This window comes from Sus scrofa, chromosome 2, assembly GCF_054392235.1.
Source record: "Sus scrofa isolate SSC_HxYL_T2T_F1_AM1 chromosome 2, Sscrofa_HxYL_maternal_Yorkshire_Landrace_v2.0, whole genome shotgun sequence".
Taxonomy (NCBI): Eukaryota; Metazoa; Chordata; class Mammalia; order Artiodactyla; family Suidae; genus Sus; species Sus scrofa.
This window is the reverse complement of record NC_139384.1, coordinates 123,900,408-123,925,597: the sequence shown is the minus strand read 5'-3', so window position 1 is coordinate 123,925,597 and position 25,190 is coordinate 123,900,408. Positions and strand designations below refer to the sequence as shown.

General features: G+C 31.8%; 1 protein-coding gene across 7 annotated transcripts in view; it reads left to right on the top strand.

Moving 5' to 3' along the window:
* The window catches only part of FBXL17 (F-box and leucine rich repeat protein 17), a 491,597-nt gene that overhangs the window by 67,394 nt on the left and 399,013 nt on the right, over nt 1-25,190 (top strand). For 2 of the 7 annotated variants that reach the window (XR_014838481.1, XR_014838485.1), the window contains 2 exons: nt 21,040-21,081; nt 23,930-24,014. The exons of 3 other annotated variants lie outside the window; for them this stretch is intronic. The gene's annotated coding sequence lies outside the window, so the exon portion shown is untranslated. The remainder of the gene's footprint in view (nt 1-21,039; nt 21,082-23,929; nt 24,015-25,190) is intronic. 2 more of the 7 variants (XR_014838482.1, XR_014838484.1) reach the window with 1 other exon arrangement.

The window sequence follows — 25,190 nt, the reverse complement described above, 5'->3', positions numbered from 1 at the left end:
TGTGCATATTAGGCATTACTCTCCTTTTTGTTAAGTGTCTGTCCAAATATTTTGCCTATTTATTTAAATTTTGGTTTTCTTATCAGGTTGTAAGTTATTTATATGTTTTAGATACAAGTTCTTGTGTCAAATGTCAAATACATGGCATTGTGATTACTTTCTCCTTGTCTCTTTTTCCTTTCCCTTTTTATCTTCCTTTGAAGAGCAGGTTTTAATTTTGATGAAGTCAAATTTATCATTTTTCCTTAGTGATAATTGCTTTTATGTCTTAAAACCTTTGGCTAGTGTCAGCTGTTTTTTCTTTATTACTGTTTGTGTATAATGCTCCCCTCCTGGAGTGTAAACTTAATAGAAGTAGAGAACTTATCTTCCTAATTCACTTATGTATCCTCAGCTTAGAAGGCTACCAGGCACGTAGTAGTTGCTCAAAAGTAATGAATGGATTTTCTTGGTCTCATAGACTTGAGAATTTTTGCCATTGCCTCTGTTACTCTCTTTTGTCCTCTGTACTCCATTCATCCCTATACTGTCTTGATTGATTCTGTGCTCCTCTAGTCTTACTGCTAACTCTTTAGTTCTAGCCCCTTTATATTTGTGTCTGAATTGCAGGATCTTCATATGCAGGTCAGGTACCACCCCCTCCCTCTTATGTTTTACCTATGAGCCAATTTCAAACAAATCAGTAGGATATATACTCAGTTTCTCAAAAATACTACTTTGTTGTTAAGAACTGATTTAAGTCCTGTTGTAGAAGTTAAGGTACAACCTGGCATCTTAATATTTGTCTTTTTCTTTGTTTTTATTTTCCATAGTTTTCTCCTTTGTGTATTCTTTTCCTTCCTGGAATACTGTCTCTTTCCCTCCTGGCAAAGGAAGTCCCACTTAATCTTCAGAATCATGTTTTCGCCTAACTCATCTTGCTGAGTATTTAATGATACCATATTTTGCCCTTGTGGATTGTTTCTTTATTGACAAGAATTCATGCATTCTGCTTCTTTAATAAGGTTTTGGTTATAGAGGTGATGCTTCTTGGTTAATCACTCCTTTTTTTCTTTACTGAATTTGTTGGTGACACTGCATGAGAAGGCAGTGCCTTCTATCAGCTGTCACTTCTCTTAAAAGTTATTTTATGGAGTTCTTATCATGGCTCAGAAGTAACGAACCCAACTGGTATCCATGAGGAGCAGGCTTGATCCCTGGCCTTGTTCAGTGGGTTAAGGATCCGGCGTTGCCATAAACTCTGGTATAGGTTGAAGATGGGGCTCAGATCTGGTGTTGCTGTGGCTGTGGTGTTGGCAGGCAGCTACAGCTCCAATTTGATCCGTAGCCTGGAAAGTTCCATGTGCTATGGGTGTGGCCCTAAAAAGACAAAAAAAAAAATTAATTGTAGTAAAATATGCATAACATAAAAATTTCCATCTTATTTTAAATTGTACAGATCAGTCTTATTGAATACATTCACATTGTTATGCAGCCCTTCTCTAGAACTCTTTTCATCTTGCACAACTGAAACTTTTGGTCATTTAAGCAGCAAGTTTCATCCCCCTCCCAGAAGCCTCTGGCAGTCATAATTCTACTTTCTGGCACTCTGAATTTGATTCCTTTAGCTACCTCATAAAAGTGGAATCATACAATAATTTAGCAAAGTATCCGAAGAGTTTATCCATGTTGTAGCATGTGTCAGAATTTTCTTCCTTTTTAAGGCTAAATAATGTTGCATTGTATGTATATACCTAGTTTTATCCATTCATTTATCAAGGGAAATTTGTGTTGCTTACTTGTTTTAGCTACTGTGAACAATGCTTTTATAAACATAGGTGTATAAATATCTTTTGAGACCCTTGCTTTCAGTTTATGGAGGTATATAACCAGAAGCGAAATTGCTGGGTCATGTGGTCATTCTATTTTTAACTTTTTGTGAAAATATCATACTGTTTGCCGTAGCGGTTGTACTATTTTCATTTTTACCACCAGTGCATAAGAGTACTGACATCTATGTATCTTTGCCAATACTGTTTCATTTTTTGGTGGTAGCCATGTCAGTGGGTATGAGGTGTTAATCTCATTGTGATTTTGCTTTATATTTCCCTAATGATTAGTGATGTTGAGCATCTTTTCATGTTTGTTGGTCATTTGTATATCTTTGGAGAAATGTCTGTTCAGTCCTTTGCTCATTTTTAAATTGGGTTATTTTGTTGCTATTGTTGAGTTGTAGGAGTGCTTTATGTATTCTGGATACTAATATGTTAGCAGATATATGGTTCAAAAATATTTCTCCTGGAGTTCCTGTTGTGGCGCAATGGTTAACAAATCTGACTAGGAACCTTGAGGTTGCTGGTTCGATCCCTGGCCTTGCTTAGTGGGTTAAGGATCCGGTGTTGCCGTGAGCTGTGGTGTAGGTTGAAGAGCTGACTCAGATCCCGTGTTGCTGTGGCTCAGGCGTAGGCCAGCGGCTATAGCTCGGATTAGACCCCTAGCCTGGGAACCTCCATATGCCACGGGAGTGGCCCAAAAAAATGGCAAAAAAAAAAAAAAATTCTCCCATTCCATAGTTTACCTTTCCACTGTTGAATGCTTCCTTTGATCCAGACACATTTTAAGTTTTGATGCAGTGCAATGTATGTATTTTACTTTTATTGCCTGTGCTTTTGGTATCATATTCAAGAAATCATGTCCAAATCCCATGCTGTAAAGCTTTCACCCTATGTTTTTTCTAAGAGTTCTATGGTTTTAATTTTATGTTTAGGTCTTTGATCTATTTTGAGTTAGTTTTTGTATATGATGTAGGGAGAGGGTCCAACTTCTTCTTCTCTTTTTTTGCCTGTGGATATCCACTTTTCCCAGTGCCATTTGTGGAAATGGCTATCCTTTCCCCATGGAATGGTCTTGAGATCCTGTAGAAAATCATTTGACTATATAAGTCAGGATCTATTTCTGGACATTCTGTTCTATCCATTGGCCTTTATGCCAATACTATACTTTTGAGTACTTCAGCTTTGTAATATGTTTTTGAGTCAGGAAGCATGAGATCTACAACTTTGTTCTTTTTCAGAATTGTTTCAAGGAACCTTTGAGATTTCAAATACATTTTAGAATAGATTTCTTTATTTCTGCAAAAAATGCTATTGGGATTTTGATTAAACCTATATGTCTCTTCAGAGTATTGACATCTATATATAAAGTCTTGCAACCCATGAACACGGGGTTTCTTTCAGTTTATTTGTGTCATCTTTAATTCAGCAACATTTTGTAGTTTTCAATATACAATTCTTAAAACCCCTTGGTTAAGTTTATTTCTAAATATTTTATTGCTTTTGGTGCTATTGTAAATGGAGTTATTAATTTCATTTTCAGATTGTCCATTGTTAGCATAGAGAAATACAACTGATTTTTTTTTTTTTTCTTTTTGCTTTTAAGGGCTGAATTTATGGCATGTGGAAGTTCCCAGGCTACGGGTTGAATTGGAGCTGCAGCTGCTGGTCTATACCACAGCAGCTGCTGGCCTACACCTCAGTCACAGGAACTTGGGATCAGGATCTGAGCCATGTCTCTGAACTACACCACAGCTCATGGCAATGCTGGATACTTAACTTACTGAGTGAGGCCAGGGATTGAACCTGCATCCTCTAAATACTAGTTGGGTTCATTACCACTGAGCCACAGTTTTTGTCTTGATTTTGTATACTGCAGCTATACTGAATTCATTTATTGTAGTATTTTTTGGTGTAGTATTAGGGTATTCTTTATATAAGATCATACAATCTACAAATATAATTTTTTTCTTCCTTTCTGATCATCATTCTTTAAGTTTCATTTTCTTGCTTACTTGCTATGGTTATGACTTCCAGTACTGTATTAAATAGAAGTGGCGAAAAATGACTATCTTTACCTGGTTCCAGATCTTAGAAGAAAAGCTTTTAGTTTTTCACCATTGAACATGATGTTAGTTTTCTATTTTTTGTTGTGAGCCACAGGGAAGTCCAGATGTTAGTTTTCTATTTTTTATTGAACAATATCGGTTACTTCCAGTGTACATGGTATTCTATTTTTGGACTTAAATATATCATGTTTTATTGGCATTAAATAAAGTATGGAAGCTTGGTGTTTTATTTTAGGAGCCTTATATATAGTAAGACCCCAACTAATATTTTTAATGACTTTACAGACATTGATATGGCACTTGTGATTTCATCATTCTCTTTGGGAACATCTTTTTAAGTAATTGGTTGGTGGAGTGTCCATTGTGGCTCAGTGGAAACAAACCTAGCTAGTATCCATGAAGATTCGGGTTCAATCCCTAGCTGCACTCAGTGGCTTAAGGATCCAGCTTTTTTCTGGCTGTGACGTAGGCTGGCAGCTGCAGCTCTTATTCAACCCCTAGCCTGGGAACTTCCAAATGCCATGGGTGTGACCCTAAAAAAAAAACCCCAGCCCATCCCAAAACAAACAAATAATTGATGGCAATATTGTAAATGATTTAGGAGAGCTAAGGTAGTAGTTTTTCCCATTAATATATGGGAAGTGGGTGCTTTTGATTTGATTTGATTGATTGATTGATTGTGGCGCCCATTCCATATGGAAGTTCCCAGGCCAGGAATTGAACCATGCTGCAGTTGTGGTCTGCATCACAGCTGTGGCAGTGCTGGGTCATTAACCTGTTGTGCCACAAGGAAACTTTCAGACAAGTTGTTGATGTTTTTGTTTTTGTTTTTGTTTTGACTGCTCCCATGGCGTGTGGAATTTCCTTGGCCAGGGATCAAACTCGTGCCACAGCAGCGACCCAAGCCTCCGCAATGACCGTGCTGGATCCTTAACCCACTGCACCACAAGACAACAACTGATACTAATTTTTGGAAAGGACATTGGATCAGTAATAAAACTCTTTGAAAAAAACACGTACCAGTAAATCTTGCTTCTGTTTATTTCCAACTTATCCCTATGGGTAACTAGTGTTTCTTATAAAAATATGAGAAAGCAGAATGATACATTTTTATGTTCTTAAATAAAACATTTACACAGGGGATGGCATATTATTTACACAAAAGTTAAATTAGTATATGTATTGAACTTTTATTTTTTCTACTTCACAGATCTCTCATAATAGAACATAAGATTGCTCTTGTTTTTTTCTTTTTCTCTTCCGTAACTATGATATAGCAGTGAACTGTTTGGGAGCAGCATAATTCAGCCATTCATCTTGGGCACCTAGTTTATGCCCCCTCTTTTGCTATTGTAAGAATTGTTGGGTCAGTTATATGTTTATAATTTTGTATGAATGTAAGTGTATTTGTAGGATAGATAGAAGAGTAAGATTGCTAGATCAAAGGGTACAGGCACCTGTGATTTTGGTAGATATTCACAGATATGCCTTAGGGGCTGTATCATTTTGCATTCTTGTAAGCAGTGGGTATGGATTGAGAGTGCTCCTTTCCCACAGCCTTGCCAGTGGTGCACTGGTCTACTGTATTAGATTTTCGCCGTTTTGATGGGCAAGAAATGGTATCTGAGTTAGCTTTAATTTGTATTTATCCCATTATGAGTCTGATTGGGCATCTTTTCATATGTTTAAAACAATTTGGATTTCTTTAGCTGTGATTATTCATTCTTGGCTCACTTTGCTACCAAGTTGCTGATCTTTCTGTTCTTTGTTCCTAGAACCCTTTTTAATTGTTAGTTATTAGCTCCTTGTGTATGACTGGAGTTCTAAATTTTTTTTCCATTTTGTTATTTTGCTTTAGGCTTTGCCTGTAACACTTTTGCCATGAAGCAGCTTTATTTTTAAAATATTTTTAATCTATGTTTTTTCCCTTTTTTTAGCCTTTTAATTTTGAGTTACAATTAGAAAGGCAGAGGAAGTGCTTTCTAAATGGACTGGAATATCCTCAGCCTTAACCACCTAAATTGTACAACTTAGTGTTTGGCAGAGACACTGGAACGTTTTCAGGACAATTGACATGCCATGTATACTCTTGTATAATGGCATTCAATACCAGTCTGCATTTCTATATCAGAGGCCACTTTATATGTGAAGAACATGTGGAGAGTGTGACTGTTCTTTCAAATCTGCATCAATAAAAGACATGCACTTAAATTGGTCAGCACTTGGAAAGAAGCCTTCTTCACTCTTCTGTCCTCAAAAAGGAAGCAGTGTAAATATTTTAAAGTTGTGAATGTATCTCTAGCCGTAGTCACTTTGATATCAATTTTTTCCAATTCAGTGCCTTATTGGTAATATTTAAGTAATTAAAGATTTTAAGTCTATTACTATAGATTTGAACATACTATAATAAATGCATACATGCCACATGATAGGGAAGTAGTAGTAGTAGTACTACTACTATTTTTGTAAGCAGCAACTGTTAGGCAACAGGAAAATTATGCTTATTAAATATATCATTGAATACATACTATTAGGACTCCCCTACTAGGTGAACCAGTTGGTGATCATTTATTTAATTTTAGATCTTTGTCATAAAGATTTGTTTTGCATATAGATATTAAACCCATGCTTTCTCTTTATGTAAATTTGTATGATTGTTCTGAAATTAAAATCAGCAATATCTGTAAGTTGTTACAAAGCTAATCTTTAAAAAAAAAACTCCTTAAAGATAGACTACTCAAATATGATAATATGCTGAAAAGCAACTTAGGGAATTTCTTTATTTTTTTATTGCAAAATACCAGATTTTTGTCCAGAATAAGCTAGCAATTACATATTTAGTAATTGATCCTCTTATTAGTTGAAGCAGAAATTGTGGGAAGCCAAAAACAGTTTAGCCTTCCCTCAGATATGTTTAAATGAAATAAAAAATTGTCAAAACATTTAAAGTACTAGCTTATAAAGATTTTAGTTAAAGCATTTTTGTGTTCAATAGCTTTGTGAAAATGATCAAATTATTACAGTCCAATTATTTTTTTAGTCCTTTTTTTTGAGACAAGGGAGAAGAAGCCCAAAAAAAAAAAAAGAAAAAAAAAGGAAAGTTGGATGCTTTCCAAGAACTCTATGTGTGTGCATGAGAAGTTCTAATCACTTGATTCGAGTCTGAGTTTTATTGGACAGGCTTGTCTGGTGGGTTAAAAAATCCCCTCATCCTCTCTCAGATGATAAGCAGCTTGTCTTCCTGCCCTTAAAAATAGTAAGAATTTATTTTTTTATACCTATCTCTGACCTGGGGACGTAGGCCACTTTGGCTTCATATGATGCTGGCTTAAAGAAAAGAATGAAATATGAAAAGATAAAAACAAAGAAGGGCGTAAAAGATAAGGTAAGGAAAGGAACCAAGCTTAAGGTAAAAGAACAGGAGAACACTGAGGATTAAAAAAAATGAAATAAGTTCAAAGTAGTAAGGAGAGTTAACATGCAATGCTAAATGTTCTGAAAGAGGATCTCATTGTCATCTTAGAAAATGCTTTTTGAGGTAAGAGAATAAATTTTTTTCTAAAGAAAGAGACTAAAATTTTTTTAAGAGAAAGAAATGTCAAAATTGAGTAATTTTTCATGGTGTATAAATAATACTCGAGGTCAATAGATCACTTTTAGACTTTAGGACACAATTTTAGATTGTATTTGATAAACTTGGTTTTCACTGCACACATCTCAGGTACATATATTTGAGAACAAATTTTGCTGTTCACTTTTTGGTGTTTAGCCTAGAGTCTAGAGGTGATTATCTTAGTTTTTGTAATAATACTAACAGAAGGATCATACCTAGAAATAAAATTTAAAATTTAAAAAGTGAAATTTAAAAAGTTATCACAGTTTTTAAATTACATTGTTTTTCTGAGAGATAATTTTATTTAATTAAAATAATTACCTTTGGATTATTGATTTTTGTCTATTTAAAATATTCTTAGTGTTAATTATTTTAAAAATTAGTTTGTGTTTATTTAAAACAAATATTTTTAAATATTTAAGAAATAGTAATTTAATGCTGATAGGAAAACATTAAAATCTTCATATTATTTCATATGTCTTATAAAGTAAATTGTTGAGAAATATTAAGTAATTCAAGTTGTTTCATTTGTCAATACATTTTGCCTTGCAGTGCACAACCAAAATTCATTTAATATAACCTCCCCCTAATGGTAGTTGCTTGTTCTGACAAGATTGGGACTGCTTTAATCCAAGAAATATGATATGTAGCTTTTAAATATCCAGAAAAATAGCAAAGAAAGTACATCTTACTGTTTTAAAAAATGGTTTAATGGGAATTTTTTTTTTCTTTTTCTATGTTGCTAATTCTGCCCATTATGCACTGAGAGTGACCATTTTCAAGAATTAGATTGCTTATGTAAATTTAACCCCATTACATGGAAGAAAAATTTAAGTGGAGTATCTTATTTGAAATATTTCTGTTGTTGTCTGTGTGTGTAGAATAAAACAATTGGAAGGCAGCTCAGTTTGTCCCCACCTTGTGTCTTTCAGGGGAAGTAGGCAAAGCAGAATATTCCAGCTGTGTCAAATCAGGCATAGTTAGTCGTGGTTGGGTTTGGCCTTGGTTTTGAGATTTTCTGTAATTTGTTTTTTTAAATGAGTATTTAATTTCCACTGTGATTTTTATAGCTAAAAAGTTAAAAGAGCTTTTAAATTATTACCTGCAGTTGTCTTATCATAAATATAATGTGCATTAAACAATTGTTTTCATAACCATCACTTGTTTGATTTGTAATTTTCAATGCTATGGATGGAAACGTTAAATGTTTCACTATTTGATAACACTCGTATTGTATCCTTGCTTTGTGTGCCAGAGCTCTAAGTCTCTCAAGTCTATGAAATTAGGCAGCTGTTTTCTGTTTTCTATTTATGATTGCATATAGTGCCAGAAAAACTGAATTAAACACGGCTTTGGTGAAGAGGAAAGGAAATGGTATTTCACATTTGAAAAAACAAATAGCAAAAGATATTAAATGCTATCAGTCTTTAATACTAGTTTCTATGTCTTGCCTAAAATTTCAGAGCCTTTTTGCATGTTGTATGTTATTGAAGAACATTTTTTTGGGGGTATACCTTTTTTTTTTGGCAATATTAGTTTGTTTGGGATTTATTTAAAAATTGGAATAGAAGTAGTTGCGTATATATTAACACATAACACAGTATAAGGAGATCATTAAATAATTTTGGTTGATAACTGTACATCCTACCTACTGTTTAGCAAAGCCATAGGAAGAGTGTAAACCTGCTGATAAGACTAAGTTACTGGATGTGGTATTGTTCTGTTTTTGAGAATGATATGCTGTGTATAGCTCATTTTTTTTTTTTTAACTAGTAGAAACTAATTACTACTAGTAGAAAATTATTAAGGTTACAGGACATCTTTTTGTTGTATGTATGTTTTTTTTTTCCTCTGTATTAGGAAATCTAACATTCATTTGTTAGAAAGGAAAGTGTTTCGTCTTTATAGCTATCTTTTAGTCTATTATTTTGTTGTATTTTCAGGCACTGAATTGTTTTGTGAACTGTTTCATTAAAGTCATTTGGGTCAAGAACCATTTTATTTAAGTAAAGTTTATTGTTACTTAATGACCTGGAAAAGATATAATTTTGGAAAATATGACCTAAATAAAAACAAGCCTCATGTAATTATTTACAGATAGGTAGATAGGATGCATAATTAAATGCTTTTGTATTTAAATCTCTGGATTTGTAAGGTGCTTGTACTTTTATACTAAATAATACTGTTCCGTGTGATTGACAGCTGACATTTTGTATAGATCTTGGAATACATATTTAATCATTTTGTTTTAAGATAGTATTTTTAATATGACTAACTATTATGTGCCTACTGGTTTAATTTTTTCCGGGAATCTGTTGTATTAAGGTGTGTGGAAATGTTTTTTTATTGTACTTAAAGTAGTTAACCTTTACTGTAACACGATTTAATTTTTATACCAAAATACTTAGGGTGTATTCCTTAGCAGATTGCATAAAAATTAGTGTCATCTTTAGAAGTGCTCTTTGTATAAGATTTTTTTAAAAAGTTATGACCAGGGTTTTGGGAGTATGATTTGAACAAATGAATGTACAGAGGTTTAATTTTTGGGGAATTATGTGTCAACTTTATATATGTTTTTAAAAACTTTATAGCAGAAAATTTAATAAGAAAAAAGTTAACATTTACCAGTGTACCTGTTCCACTTAAAATTTGATGGGATTTTTTAGAAGCAAAACTCAGAACTAGATAGTGAGACCATTATGTATGATTTGAAGATATTATATAGAATTTAAATGTGATGGGTAAATACACAATAATTTTTTAAAAAGATGAAGTGGAGAAAATTATATTGACCCAGCATTGAAACTGATTTTATGTAATTAGTTGGGTTTATAATAACTTATAAGGTCTCTAGTAGTTTAGTAATTTGGTGTGATTTAGTGATGTCTAAAATATCAACAGCATAGTTTTCAGTAGGTATTTTTTATCTCTTCTGGTATGCTTTTATCTAATTCATTTTTTGTTTATTGTATTTAGAACATTATTGCACTATTTAAAAATGACTGCTTAATTGGCAAGGCTAAATTATATTGAATCTAGTTTGTCTAATAATGAATAGGTGCCACTGAACAAAGGAAATAAGTGTTGTCTTTTGTATTTGAAGACTCCTCACTTTTTTGGTTTTATGTTTAAACTTTTGAATGCTTGGTATATGAAAGGATTTGTACAATGATGACCAGTGCATGTGTTTTCAAAAGATAGGTTTTTATTAATCATCTATTAGGTCCTGTCTGTTTAATTTATAATATATGACAAATTATTATAGTGAGTTATTTAATGAGAAATCAGAATTTAAAATTCATATTATAAAAATGGTTTACATTTCAAATAAGTTATTCTGTTATTGGTTATTTTTAAAAAACTGTACTTGTCTAGCAGGTATTTATTACTTTGTCACTAGTTTTTTTTCTCCTTTAAAGTTTTTAGAGGGTCAGGTAAGCAGGATGGCTTTTACTGAGTCTTAATCTTTCTTAAAAATAGAGTTTCATTGGATTCATAATATGTCATTTTTCATGAATCATAATATATCATGTTTGAGAGAGATTTGTGTGGACCTCATTCAGAGAGGTTTCATTACTGAAGACCCTTATTACAGGTGTTCTGAGATGGCCTCAGCAAGGTGTGTGTGTTTGCAAGGCAGCATTGCAGTCAGACTCTGGTTATGTTTTGTGCCTATTTTGGGATGTTTAAAAATGAATGCTTATTGAATGCACTCTGTATATCAAAGATCAGTGTTTCCTAACATCAAATCTGAAGTGTTATCTAGATTTAGAACATGTTACTTTGTTTTTAAGTATTCTATATATATTTTAAAATATTTGGAAGATATTAGATTTATACCCTAATTGAATTACTAAATGATATAGATTAGCAAGCATAGTTTCAGTTGTGTTAGGAGTCTTTGAGTTTTTAAGAATTATGGTGCTGAGTTAAATAAGCATATGCTTGATTGACACTTTGTTGCTTAAAGGACATTTTCTTTTTTTTTATGAGGTTCTTATTTTCGGGAGAAAATAAAAGCTCTCTTGGTTGTAGTGTAATTGGAAGAAAAATAGTGAAAGAAAAATGTTACTAGATTTGGTTGAAATTATGCACATTTGGGGTAATTTGTAATGTGTTGTCTTACTTTATTGACATAAAAATATTTTGAAATAGGGTACATTTAACAATTGATTTATAGTAATGTTACTAAAATTATACATAAATTACATATTTTCACCTCACCATTGAAAAGTACAAAATTTTATAAGAGGGTATCTTCATTATCTTGCTAATATATTTCTATTTTTAATGACAAATTCAAAAAAAGTAAAACTGAGAATAGGTTGCTCAAGCTGATTTTCTCTCTGTCCTCTTCTTCAGATTTCATAGTTCCAGGTAGATTCTGAAAAATATACATGAGCGTTCCTTTTTTGAATGTGTATTTATTATTTTTTACTTCACTAATAAAGTGACCTTATTGATATGTTGTTTTTCCTAAGTTTTGATTATTTCTTAGGACTGTAGTGACTTTCTTACCTGATTTTAAAATAATGAAATGAGCTGAACATATGTCATTACTCTTAAAAGTAGTAATTTCAGAAGCTGAATGTTAATTTTTACTGGGGTTTCTTTTTTTGTGTGTGCGTGCCTAATTTCTAGATAGTATAGACAGAGCATTTAACTTTGGCACATTGTATTAATCTGGATTGTTTGTAATTTGGCAAAAGAAATAGGCTACAAACAAAATTAAGGATTAAAGTAAATAGTATTAATATGGCATTTGGAACACAACATGTGCCAACTGTTTAGATAGGATATTAAATTATAACTTATTTCCCTTATTGTGCTAATTTTCTGAATTCACATATGGGAAAGTTTTAACAATTTGTTTCACACTGAATTATTTTTCTTTTTAAATCTAGTCTTTGTAGACATAATTTTAGAACTTCTTGATTAAACCATTTCAATACTGCCAGACAGCACAAAGTCCATGATTATTTGTAAGGGTATATTTGAAGTTGTAGAATTTTCTTTCTTTGAGGAGAAAGTATATTCTGAAGTGTGTAGAAAAATGTTAGCATTCAGGGCTGCTCTGTTACTCTTTAAATGTTGGTTGCATTAAAGAGAATGTTTTAAATGTTTCTTGCCGTCATTTTAGGTCTTTAATTGTTTTACTTTGAAATAATTTAACACAGGTACCTTCTATACCCTTTACCCAGATTCACCATTTTTTAAAATTGAAGTATAGTGTTAGTTTCAGGTGTTCAGTTATGTGTCTCAATTACACACACACACACACACACACACACACACACACACAAAATATATATTTTGTTTTTCAGATTGTTTTTCAGTATAGGTTTATTACAAGATACTGAATATAATTTTGTGTGCTATACAGTACAACTTTGTTGCATATCTATTTTATGTATAGTAGTTTATTTATGTTAATCTGTTAAGTGTATTCACTAATTTTTTAACATTTTGCCATCAAATATGGCATTTATCATCTCTCTTGATTGTGAAAGCATACATTTTTATTGATAATAACTGCTTCTCTTACTAAGAATTTTATTTTCACATTTTTAAAGTTAGGTTCTCCTTTACCTATGCTATGTAGTAAATATTTTATTATAAAGTAAAATAAAGTGAATACTATAACATTGAATGTTCAGTAGTAATTTTTATATATACTTTTGGAACTAAATCTGATAGGCATGACGTAAGTGCAGTGTATAGAGTTGTAAATGGTGGTATTTATGTACATATTTTACAGAATATGTTGTCTTATTGTCATTGAGGATATCGAATGAAGTGATAACCTTTATCTCAGTAGTGAGTAGAGAAATAATAGATAGATATACAATAATATATACATATAAATAATTGAAGACCGTCACCAAACCTGATACTGACCTATGTTTAATCTTCCTCTTGCTACAGTCCAGCTCTTACTGAAATGTAAATGAGCAGAATAGTTTAGTATAGCTACTAAGGGTATATTTTGCATTTGTTAGCTTGTTATAAATGGAGGACAGAATTAAGCTCCTGTTCTCATTTTTCGCTCACTCACACAGTGGTGGGCTTGAGATGAAATGGCCTTAAGTCTCTTCTTTTTGAAGATACTTGTCCTGTCATTTTCAAATTGTAATATCTGCTCCCAAAGTGTCTATATCCATTCCAGGTGCCCAAGGCTGGAAGTAAATTTAAGTAGTAGGTAGGACATATTCCAGAGGAATTGTGAACTCAGGTATTTCTCTGAATAGAAAGACTTATGTGTACATTAATGTCGTTGGAAGGATTATTCATCAGGTAGAAGGTTGGAATATATGAATTCTTCTTTATATATATCATCTTTTCTTAAAATGCTCCGGTCTATTCAATGGATAAGAAGTGAAAAAGAACCAAAAGTGGAAAATGGAAGGGTAAATAACAACAGTATGAGCATTGGACAGTCATATCTTTAGTGATTGAGATTTGACTCCATGTCAAATACTTACTTTGACTTACAATATGACAGAAATTATCAATCGAAGTTTGTAATTGGTTACATTTAAATTCATGTTTTAGTTCATTCAAGTAACTTGGGGCTGACCTAAAAAAAGGAATTGAGTCTCCACTGTTAACTTATTATGGTGAAATTATAAAAGAATATATTTTAACTACTGAAATGACTGTGCATTAGCTTAGAAATGATTACTATTGGAGCATTTTAATTTGAGGGTCCTGAAGAAATAAAGTATTTTTGAATATGTTATATAGAACAGTCAGTTTGGTCTGCAAATAAAAATGGAGTAAAAATCATCTCTTTGTATTTCTGCAGAGTAGTACAAAAAAATTTATCTAGTTGTATTTTTAAGGATAGAAAAAATTTTTACTATGTTACCTGTACTTTTGAAGTAACAAATTCAGAAATAGAACAACAGGCTTTTTTTCCTTAAGTTTTTAGGGGCTCTTCAACTGAAACTTAGGTTTATAAAGTTAATTTCTTTGCTCACACTTTGGCATTTGGACAGTGTCATAACATGTGTGACTGCTTAAATAGAAGATACGTGTGAAATTACTCTCATCCGACTGTTGGATTGCCTTCCAGCAATGGCTTGGACTGCTACAATCAGGCAATCTGCTACTCAGGATATTTAAGTTTAGAAAAAGAGATCCATTTTTCCTTTTTTTTTTATAGATAGGAGGAAAGGAAATGGCTTTTCTTCATGGAAGTGTTGCTATACTAGCTGCGATTGCATCAGAAGTATAGGTAGTTCATCGCATACAAATGAGCAATATTTCAAGAGCTGATTTTATAAAGTTGTGCTTTTTTTAGGAGTTGAACCAAGAAGACTTTTTCTTTCTAGGAGTGTTTTATGTAATAGATCCCTAATCTGGTCCACAGTAGCCTTTTACTTGAACTATAATGTTGATGGTATTAAGGGAGCCAGCCAGCCTTTATAAGAATGTTTCTATGGAAAAATCATCTTCAGAACACTCGCTTAGGTGGTCCAACTGATATAGTTCTGTCTTCTCGTGGTGGCTACAAAGTGCTGGCTAAAGGCACATGAGTGGGTAATGGGGTCTGGAGGACAGGTTTACTAATTTGGAAGCAAAAGCATTTGACTAGAATGCTTCCATTGGAAATACTCAACATGTTAGAGCACACTCAACATTTCCTGGCATTAAGCCTTCATCTCTCTTCTCTTTGATAGTTCATTATTAACCTCTTGTTACCACTCATTCTTTTTGGAACTAGGATTTCTTTCCTCTTAAATTATAAGACACAAAATAGTGATACACTTATTTTTTTTCTGTCATCAGAGCAAGTCTTCTGTGTTTTAAAAGTTTTCTAAGAGTTTATATGGATACCAAATAAGTAGCAATTTGATAAAGGAGTAAAAAGGCTCCTAGGGAGGACTCACTCCCAAGGAAAAATACCAGTGGTGGCTTTTGGGGGACCTAGACACCAAAAGTCATTTTCTGTATATATTTGGAAGAACACTCAGACTTCCTTGGAGCATTTCTAAGGAAGAGCTTGAAGAGAATTAGTGATAAAAAGTACACGAGAAAAGGGTAGGTAGTTAAATTTTCTTTATTGGGTAACTCAGGATAAAGTACAGTGATTTCAGTAGTGCTTATCTTACTCTCATTTCCTTTCACCCTTCAGTCCCAAATTTAATTTATATTGACCTGGTCTGGAATTCTTCCTTACTCAAAGTCAGAATGGCAATGACTGGCATTATCTGAAGAAGTTTGTTGATGGTTTGACTAGGAGAAGAAAGGAGGTTAAGTTTCCTTAAGTGAATAACAGCAAATAGTGAAGGAAAATTATCTGTGGACTTTAGCCTTGCATTATGTAGGACATGCGTTAAGTAAGGAATGCTTATAAGTCACATATTGCCTTTTGCTTAAAACCAAAGAAACTTAAATTCCACATTACAGTGCTTGAGTGTTGGTTGTCTAATACGGCACTGGAAGAAGGACCCTGCATTGCAAATTTCTTAACATACATAAGTTATTAATTTTTGAGTAGATATCTCTAAATTGGTTTTTTGAAATGGTTAAAAAATATCCTAAAGTTCTAATGGGGAGTAATTTTTTTAATTTATGCGATTTACTAGAATATTTCAATGTCTGTATGGTGTAACCATAGGTTATTTACTGAAGCTATACAGTTTGGTCAGTGTTTGCAGTAATTATATATTTTAGGACATAAATAGCCTAACAGCATCAGTGAACAGAAATAGGGTGGTTAAATTGCAGGCAGAGAATTAAAAAAAAATTATTTCTTAGAGTAAAACAGCTTTCACATTTTGTAATATGAAGATAACTTCAGTAGAAAAGGAATGCTTTTTTTTTGGTTGTCATTTAAGGTTTAGGATAGGTGGATAGTGTGGTCAGTGCTTTTTTTCTTAACCTTACTGTCCTTTTGCAGCTGTTAAAGAAGGTAGTCCACTCAGAGATACTTCATATTTTGTGAGACCTTGCTGTTGTGAAACTCATCTTCTAAAACTGGAAATTCTATTCCAGAAAATCCTGCTAAAGCTTAGGAAGAACTTGAATTTTCCTCATACAGAATTGTTTAAAAGTAGTTCTTAATACACAGAAGTTCACCTGCTTTTTAAAAATCCTTAAATATTTAATTTATAGACTGACACTTTGCATTTTGATAGAAATATTCAATTTTAGAAAGACTTTTTAGTGATTTTAGCCATTTATCATACTTATTATAAATAGAATAGTTTTCATTTGAAGTATTGTATATAGAATTTGTTGTCTTAAACATAAACAGATGAAAGATGAAGAATCCTTGTATTTCTTTATTTTGCTTTTTAAAATCACAAAATCAATACATCCTCACTAAAGAAAGTTTAGCAAACACAAAGCGCAGATGGCAGAAATCACACATGACCCATAATCCTCTACCCAAAGACAAAAGTAATCACTGTTTGTACCTGTGTGAATGTTGTGAATATTTTTCTATGTAAATATAATTTATATTTTCCAAAGAAGTTATACTTATGTATTTTGCACATTATCCCCTAATAAGAAATAATCTTGATGGAACCTTAGTTCCTTATGGCTGGGAAGTATGTTTACTTGGTATTTAAGTGATATATATATATTTTTTGCTTTTTATGCTGTGGTATAATGAGTATTTTTGCACATGCATCTTAGTAGACATCTTGATTATTTCTTTTGTTTTTAAAGAATATAAAACATGAAAATGTCATTAAATTGACCCCTTTTTCTGATTATGAAAGTAGTATGTTGATGGGAATTTAGTATAGAAAGGTATTTTAAAAGTATATATTTTCAGAGGTCTTGCAACTACATAATCTGCTGTTAACAATTTAGTCAGCCCCATTTCAGATATGTCAGTGCATATAGGCATATATAATAGAAATGTATTTATTTTAATATAAAATGGCTCATATTAAGTGTTATTTTCTGTTTTCTTTTTCTAAGCTATCATATGTATTTTTCTCTGTTAGTAAATACAGACTGTACTACTATTTTTAAAGTTCTTTTGTATTCCATTGTATTCATGTGCTATGTTTTATGTTGAGTATTACTTATTATTGCATATTTATATTGTTTCTGACTTTTCAGTATTATTAACAACCCTGAAATGATTACTTATAGCTAGGCTTACCAGTTTTTTCTTTTTCTTTTTTTCCTTTTATTTCTGCCATTATTTCCTGGGAATATATTCTAAAAGTGAAGTTTTGGAGTCCAAAGTGTATTTCCTTTTAAAATTTGCTACCTGTTGGCAGATTATCCTTCAGGATGAATGATTGTGTCAGTTTGTATTCTCAGCTACAGGATATCTGAGTGCTCATTTTCCTGTGTCTATACCAATCCATTTGTTATCCATCTTTTAATTCCTAAAAATTGGTTAATGAACAGTTATATTTTTTTAAAAAAATTAATGTTACCTGATTATTTCCTTTTCAAGCAGATATAATTTTCTCAACCAGTAAGGGCCAAGGATGGGGGAAGTGAGGGCCAAAGTTACTTAGGTTCTGAGTCAGTGAGAGGTGTCACTGCTCATTTAGATTCTTTTGGTAATTGAGCAGTTTTGTAGAATAATTGCTTACATACAATCTATAAGAGAAGTTACCCCAAAGTTAGATGAATATTTCTATCACAAATTCCATAAAGGAAAACCTGTTTTGACTGCAGAATTACCAGCAGGAGTCAGGGTTGTGTGTAGTGTTAAGAAGCCCAGGTTGGTTTTCTTTTCTACCACTTACTAGCTATGTGATCTGGGGCAAGCTGCTCCTCTCTTAACCATAGTTTTTCTAAACTGTAAAATGGTAATAATATTTTCCTAATAGGGTTATTGCAAGGAGATAATGTATATATAATAATATGCTTAGCACAGTGCTTGCATATTCTAAGCACTCAAAAATGAAAATCACTATTATTTGTTATTGTTGTTACTGTTCCTGCTACTATTACATTTCTTAGTACTACTGCCATCATCATTGTTATTTTTACTATTAATATGGAATATTCCTCACATTCTTTAATTTTATTTGATAAAAATTTAAAAAAATGAAAAGCGAGATAGTGATAAACAGCAACAGTAGAAATTTCCTTAGGTACATTGGGTAAAAAATGGGATTCTTTGATTTTATGGCAATAAACAGAACTGAGAACATGAATTTGTAAGGCAGTATTCATTGACCATTTGATATGGAAGAAATCATATCTGACTAGTATGTCTCCCATAAACACATATCTTAAATGAAATAGTTATATTGTAAACTATATACATACATAGACAAAACTTAAAGCAAAGTGGATATACTTAGAAAACTTGTGATGGTCAGTCTTTTCTTTATTCCTCAGTATTTTATAACAACATCTCAAGTGAAGCAACATTTATTACAATGATGATACCTCCATGTGGCAAGATTAAAGGTAATTTATTATATGGACTATTTTGTCCAAAGAACTTACTGTCAGCATATCAGCCAAGTAACTTGATGACAAGATCATCTATCAGCAAATGGAAATACATATGTTAAACAGAATCAGAAGTTGATATAGTATATAATCAAACAGGATTTTACTTACACTGCAGAAGAGTAGACTAGATAACTAAAGATCACTCATTTCAATTTAAACCTTTTTTAAAAGATGCATTTTTAAAAATACCATTTTAAAGTGAATAAATTAAGATAATTAGCCTTTTCTTGGTGCCTTGAGGTCATCACTATAACTCTCTATAACATTATTATGTTTTGTACTCTGATAAACACAGGGATAATTGAAAAGTATAGACCTAATTGATCTGATAGTAGCTCTAAACTATTACTTTGGGATTTTATGATGTGTACCATCAAAAAGAGAATGTATAAAAGAACCAAAAAACTAGGAGTATTGAGGAAGGCATAATCATTCAACTGAATTACATTACATATATATATTTTATATATATTACATTACATATTTTATACATACATATTATATTTTATATATATTACATTACATATATGGGGCAATTTAAATTAGTGTCAGTATTTTGGATTTTTTATGTACTCACAAATGATAATTAGGAATAGAGAGAGTATGAAGGTTCAAGTTTATATATATATATATATGTATATATATATATATAACCATCAAGTTGCACTCAACTAACAATACTATGACTCAGCAGTCTGTGGACATGATGTTGTAAAAATGACAGCTTTATTTCCTATATACTTAGAATGACAAAGTACTTGATAAACAATACAGTGGAAGCCCCTTCACTTAAAAGTAGTAAGAATCTGGTTGGATAGCTTGTTCCAGGGTAAATGATAATAATATTTAACATATGAATCCAACACTCTGTGAAGCGCTGTGTGTGTGTATAAATATATATGTATATATATATTTCCACTCCTGTAATTCTCACATTATCCCTTTGAAGTACATACTATTATCTTCATTTTCCAGATGAGCAAATTTGGAGTTCAGAGAGATGACAGCTAGTAAATATCAGGGTCAAGGTCAGAATCTGCCCAGTCTGACATTAAAATCCATGCTCTGTACTACCTTTATTATAGCAAATTGTTGAACCTAAAGGTTTAGACCTAAACGTAAAAATTCATCTTGGAAACCTATGTCCTTCAGTAATATATATCAGACACACAATAGTGTTTTTCTTAATCATTTCACAGCATCACAAATTAAGTCTTTAGGTCTACTTGAGACATGGGGAAGTATATTTTCTTTGAATATTTAAATGCTCACGGAATATAACAACCATAAATACACATACATACATATTTTAATGAAAATGTATAAAAATTTACCCTCAAAGTAAATAAAAATACGCAAATATAAACAATTATGGTTGAGACTTAAAAGTCTAAATGTGACAGCTCTTGAATTTGGGAGTCTGCTCTGAGTACTATAGCAGTATCTTAAATAAGTATTATTCTGTCAGTAAAGTCTCCAGTAGTAAGTTTTCATATACCTTTATTGGACCCAATTTGGTACTCTCTCTTTTTTTTTTTTTTTTTTTTCTAATAGGAATGGAAGCATTCAGATGTATTACATAGTGACAGTCAATATTTTTTAAGAAACTTTATTTTAGAACTGGAGAGATAAACATATGGATGTTTCTATGGAGATTGGTCAGAGAACAGTTGGACCATTTAACAACTGCCTCAGTTCTGACTCAGCTACCCCCTATATGCTGAGACTGCTGAATAATTCTCTTAGTTGTATTCTCTTTATAAACCTTTATATTCAGTTCAAATTGAGCAAGCCAAAACTCAATTGGACTGAACTCATAATCTTACCTATCCCCTTCTCTCCACCTATTTTTCTTCTGTGTTCTCATTCTTGGGTAAAATCCCTAAATGGCTTTTCTTCTCTTTTAGGATGGAGACCTCACAGTCCTTAGAATGGTTGGCAGTGCCCCTCTTGCTTGATTTCTGCTTAGCAGGCCTCGGTCCTACTGTATTCTTTCAAACCCATTCTACCTTAGCTGAATCCACATGTGGTTTGCTGAACATGCCATTCACACTCACTTCTTCCTGCTCAAAATTCTCTTTCCCCTCTTTTCCACCAGGCTCATCTTTTAAGACTTGTTGATTTATGACAGCTTTGTGAGGTAGGTATTACTGTCTTCCAGTTTTTTCAGATGAGGAAATTGAAGCTTAGAAAGTTTACCTTTCCCAATAACTGATCAGTTTTTCTCCTGGGAGTTAGAAATTTTAAAAATGAATCAGTTCTTAATAAAGTTTTAATGTAGATGTACAGTAGAGAATTAGTTCCAAATAGAGAAGTTTGATTTTTATTTTATCATAAAGAAAGATCAGGAAGAGGTTTCACTCTCCATGGGAGACGGAATTGCTTTTTGTTGAGTATGTATAAGGCTGAGATAAGAGGTAACAGAAAAGAAATATGGAGTGTGAGAGGTAGAAACACCACCAAAAGGGAGTGGTTTAGGAGCTCTCTTGGTGCCTATGTCCTTTCTTCTCTTGATAATTATAAGAGATTTCTTTTCTCTGGAGTTCTTTTGAATTGGTCTTTTTGTACTTGGCAACACAAAGTGCAAAATTAAAGCAGTGTGTATATTTGTGTGTTCTTGCTAGCTTAGTTTTAATTAATTAGAGCAGTTCTTCACTGAAGAGTGGTTGCATTCCATAGGTTTATTTATGAATTTGATTGGAATCTAGAAAGTGGTTTCTTACAAAAACAATTATAATTGATAACTTTGTTCTTTGATTAGCTCACAAATGTTGAGTTAACCTAGGTTTAACTACTGAAAGTTACAGTGAAATAAAAATAGATAACACTATTGAAACATGGTTACTAAAGCAAAATCAATAATTCAAATTAAGACTAAGATAGTTTTTCTTGAGTGCTGGTATTTGAAGAAAAACAGATTTAACTGAAGAAGCATAAAGTAGTAGATATAAATTTTCATGGAACTTTTGGCTGCCTTATATGTACTAAAAACAGCTGTGTCAAAAGTTTTTAGTGTTTGTGATAGATTTTTTTGTTTTGGGTTTAAAATTGTAATCAAAAGGGTTAGAGCTGCATGTCTTGGGCCTGTGAAGGAGGAAGAGGAGGAAGCATAGTATATAGTCTCCTCCCCATTAGATGTAGTATTTATAGGGACCAAGTTTTCTCTCTTCAGTGTTTTCTCATATTTTGTGGTTTATGGATCTCTTGTTTACATTCTTAAGAATTATTCAGCATTCCAGAGAGCTTTTGTCAATGTTGTTAAATCTATTGATATATTTTGCATTTGAAATTAAAAATGAAAAAATTTCAATATACAATTATGTATTTCATCACTCATTAGAGTGATGATGTCATCATAGGTCATATAATTTCTGAAAAACTTCACTGTATACTCAGAGAATGAAGTGGAAAAAGCAATTAATATGTTAGTATCATTAAAATAGTTTTGACCCTTGCAGAAATCCTGATCAGGACCCGAATGAGAATCCCTGGACTAACCTTAAAAACTGCCCCTGTAGTTAAAATACTGCAGTTTTGAAATTCTTTATTTTAAATGGGAGAAGCCATTATTTAATTGAAGTTAAAAAATAAACAGTTTTCAGAATATATCTTAGGTTGAGAGAATTCATTTATCTCAAATTCTTATTTTCCCTAGGGAAATAAAGCAATTTGACTTGTATTTGTTTGCATATGATATGATTTTCATATCAAAACTATGAAAAAAAATAGGTAGTGTTAATTGTGTGTGTATTTGGTTGAAGTGATCTGGTCAAATGGAATTGAACTGATACTAGAAGTATGTTCTGGGTAGCTTGTTTAGTGGTGGTCATCTTGCTCTCAGTTTTTAGCCATATGTTATGGTTCAGTATATGGCTGTTATTGAAGACTTATAACAGGTAGTTTAGAGACCACAGTTAGTAAAGGGGCTATATTTTGAAGCATTTCTTATATGTAAGAGATCTCATGATCTTTCTAATAAGCCTTAGGAAGAATGTTCATATTAAGACTTCAGCATTTTGTGTTGTTGCTGCCAGTAGCTACATTTGAACCAGGGTCTTGAATGTAATGGTAGTATTTGCAGCTCTAAGTGTTAAGTACTCTAAAAATCTCTTTCTCTCTCTCTTACTTAATCTTGGTAACATGTTAATTTAGTTGTGACATTTTTTTGGCCTAAAGAAATTCTGTGGCTTTTTTAAAAAAATAAAATGAAAAGTTATTTTGAGCTCTGAATTAACACTGACTTGTCTCTCAACATAAATTTTTCTTAAAAATGAAGCATATCTATATATGAATTCCATAGGTTACATTATAGAATTCCATAGGTTACAATATAGAAAATGTAAAATATTTTATAAAAAATAACCCACAAAATACAAATGTCCTATTTCTTAAAGTATTATTTAAATATAGTAAAATATTTAAAGTACTTAATATATTTCTTAAATGGTTCAATTAAGTATAAGGGTTTGATGAGGAAAATTGTTACCTTAATTACAGTTGTTTGGTTAGAAGAAAAATTTCAGACTTTATGTAGAAATTATATTTTAATTTTTCAAGGCTTCTCTCAGCCTAGGCAATGATAAGCTAATTTACTTTTTAAAAAGGGTTAAAGTGATTATTCGCTCTGACTAAACACTCATTTAAGGAGGCTTCTAATACTTAGCTGAATAAAGTCAGGAAGAAATATGTATTTCTAACTTAAATTTTAGAGTCTTGTTTGAAGTGATTATTCCATGAACCAAAGGTGAATCCTTCATCCCCCTTTTTGAGGGAAATTACTCTTCACTTACAAGTATTGATGTGTTCGTGGAAATATTTTTGACTATTCATGATGTTATATTCATATAGGGATAATCTATTTTAGTATAAACTTTTGTTTTTCCTGGGATGTATCAGTTTAGTTACATTGATGACATCTGTATTTTCAGCTAAATTAGCCTTGACCAACTGCTTTATTGATTGGTCCAAATTTGTGGCATGTTTTTCAGAAAGACTTATGATGGGTTGGCGCACAGAAATGTCATATTCCAATCACGACATGAGAAATGGTTGGATTTCCTGTCCTACTAGGAGGTATTCTTAAAATTAGTTATCCTGTTATTTCAATTTTATCTCCCATTAAGAATGAGAAATATCTGGATTTTATTACTAGCAGAGGTAAAATAATGATAGATACTTATAGAGCTATGGAAATTACCATTCTAGGAATTGATGTGCCAAAGGGTTTTGGATTCCAAATTTTTAATAGTTCTACATAGAAATTATGTCTTGTAGTAAAGTATTTATTGACCTACTCCATTTATACTGATAACTGATACACATTTTCCAGGAATATTATTTAAAAGGTGATTTAAGAATAAGTTTTATTGCTCCAGTGTTTGTCTTTTTTTTTCTTAGGGTTAGATCTATGGTAATGTGACTAAAAACAAAAACATAAAACTTACCACAATTAATTTCCATTGCATTCACATAATAGCTAACGTAGTATTTAAATTTTTGCCCATTAGAAATGCGACTTAAAATGCTGCCTAAGAAAGATGTAAGAATTTTGCAGCATAGACAAGCTGTAGTAATTGTGTGCTAAAAGAAATTTAGTAAAATTGCTGGCTTAAAATTGTTTTGCAATTCAAATGATGCTAACAGTTCTCCATGAAAAGATGACTTGTTTTGTTCTTAAAATTTCCTTTATTAATATGCATTTTAAAGCTCTTAAACTCATCTTAGATTTATATCACAATTCATCAATATAATTATGTGCCTCCTCCATTTTAAGACAGGGTAATAGAAAACTGAGCAAAAAAGTAAAGCTAAAGGTCACAGAATTAGTAACTGGTTCAAATAACAGAATTCAAAGATCTCTGAGTTTTATCTCTAACTTTTCTTAAAATCAGTAAACAAAAATGCAGGAAAAAGCTGTGTGTAAAATGCTGTAATTGTTACTCCATGAATTGCTTTCATCTCATAGCAAAAAAACTTTAGTAGGTCTGTTACTTTTATTATGTTCATTTGTGTAAATACTTTACTACATTTTAGTCTCCATAGTCTAGTTGTAGACCATATTTTAAACTGTAAACATATTCAAACAATATTTAAACATATATAGAGTCTTTAATATTAATTTTATTTTACTACTATCTTTAACAAATTGTTTTGAGTCATCAGTTTTTTGGAACCAAGGAAACTTTACCCTTATTTATGTAAAATAGTTCCATATAGACTTCCATTATAAAGTCCAAGGCAATAAAAAAA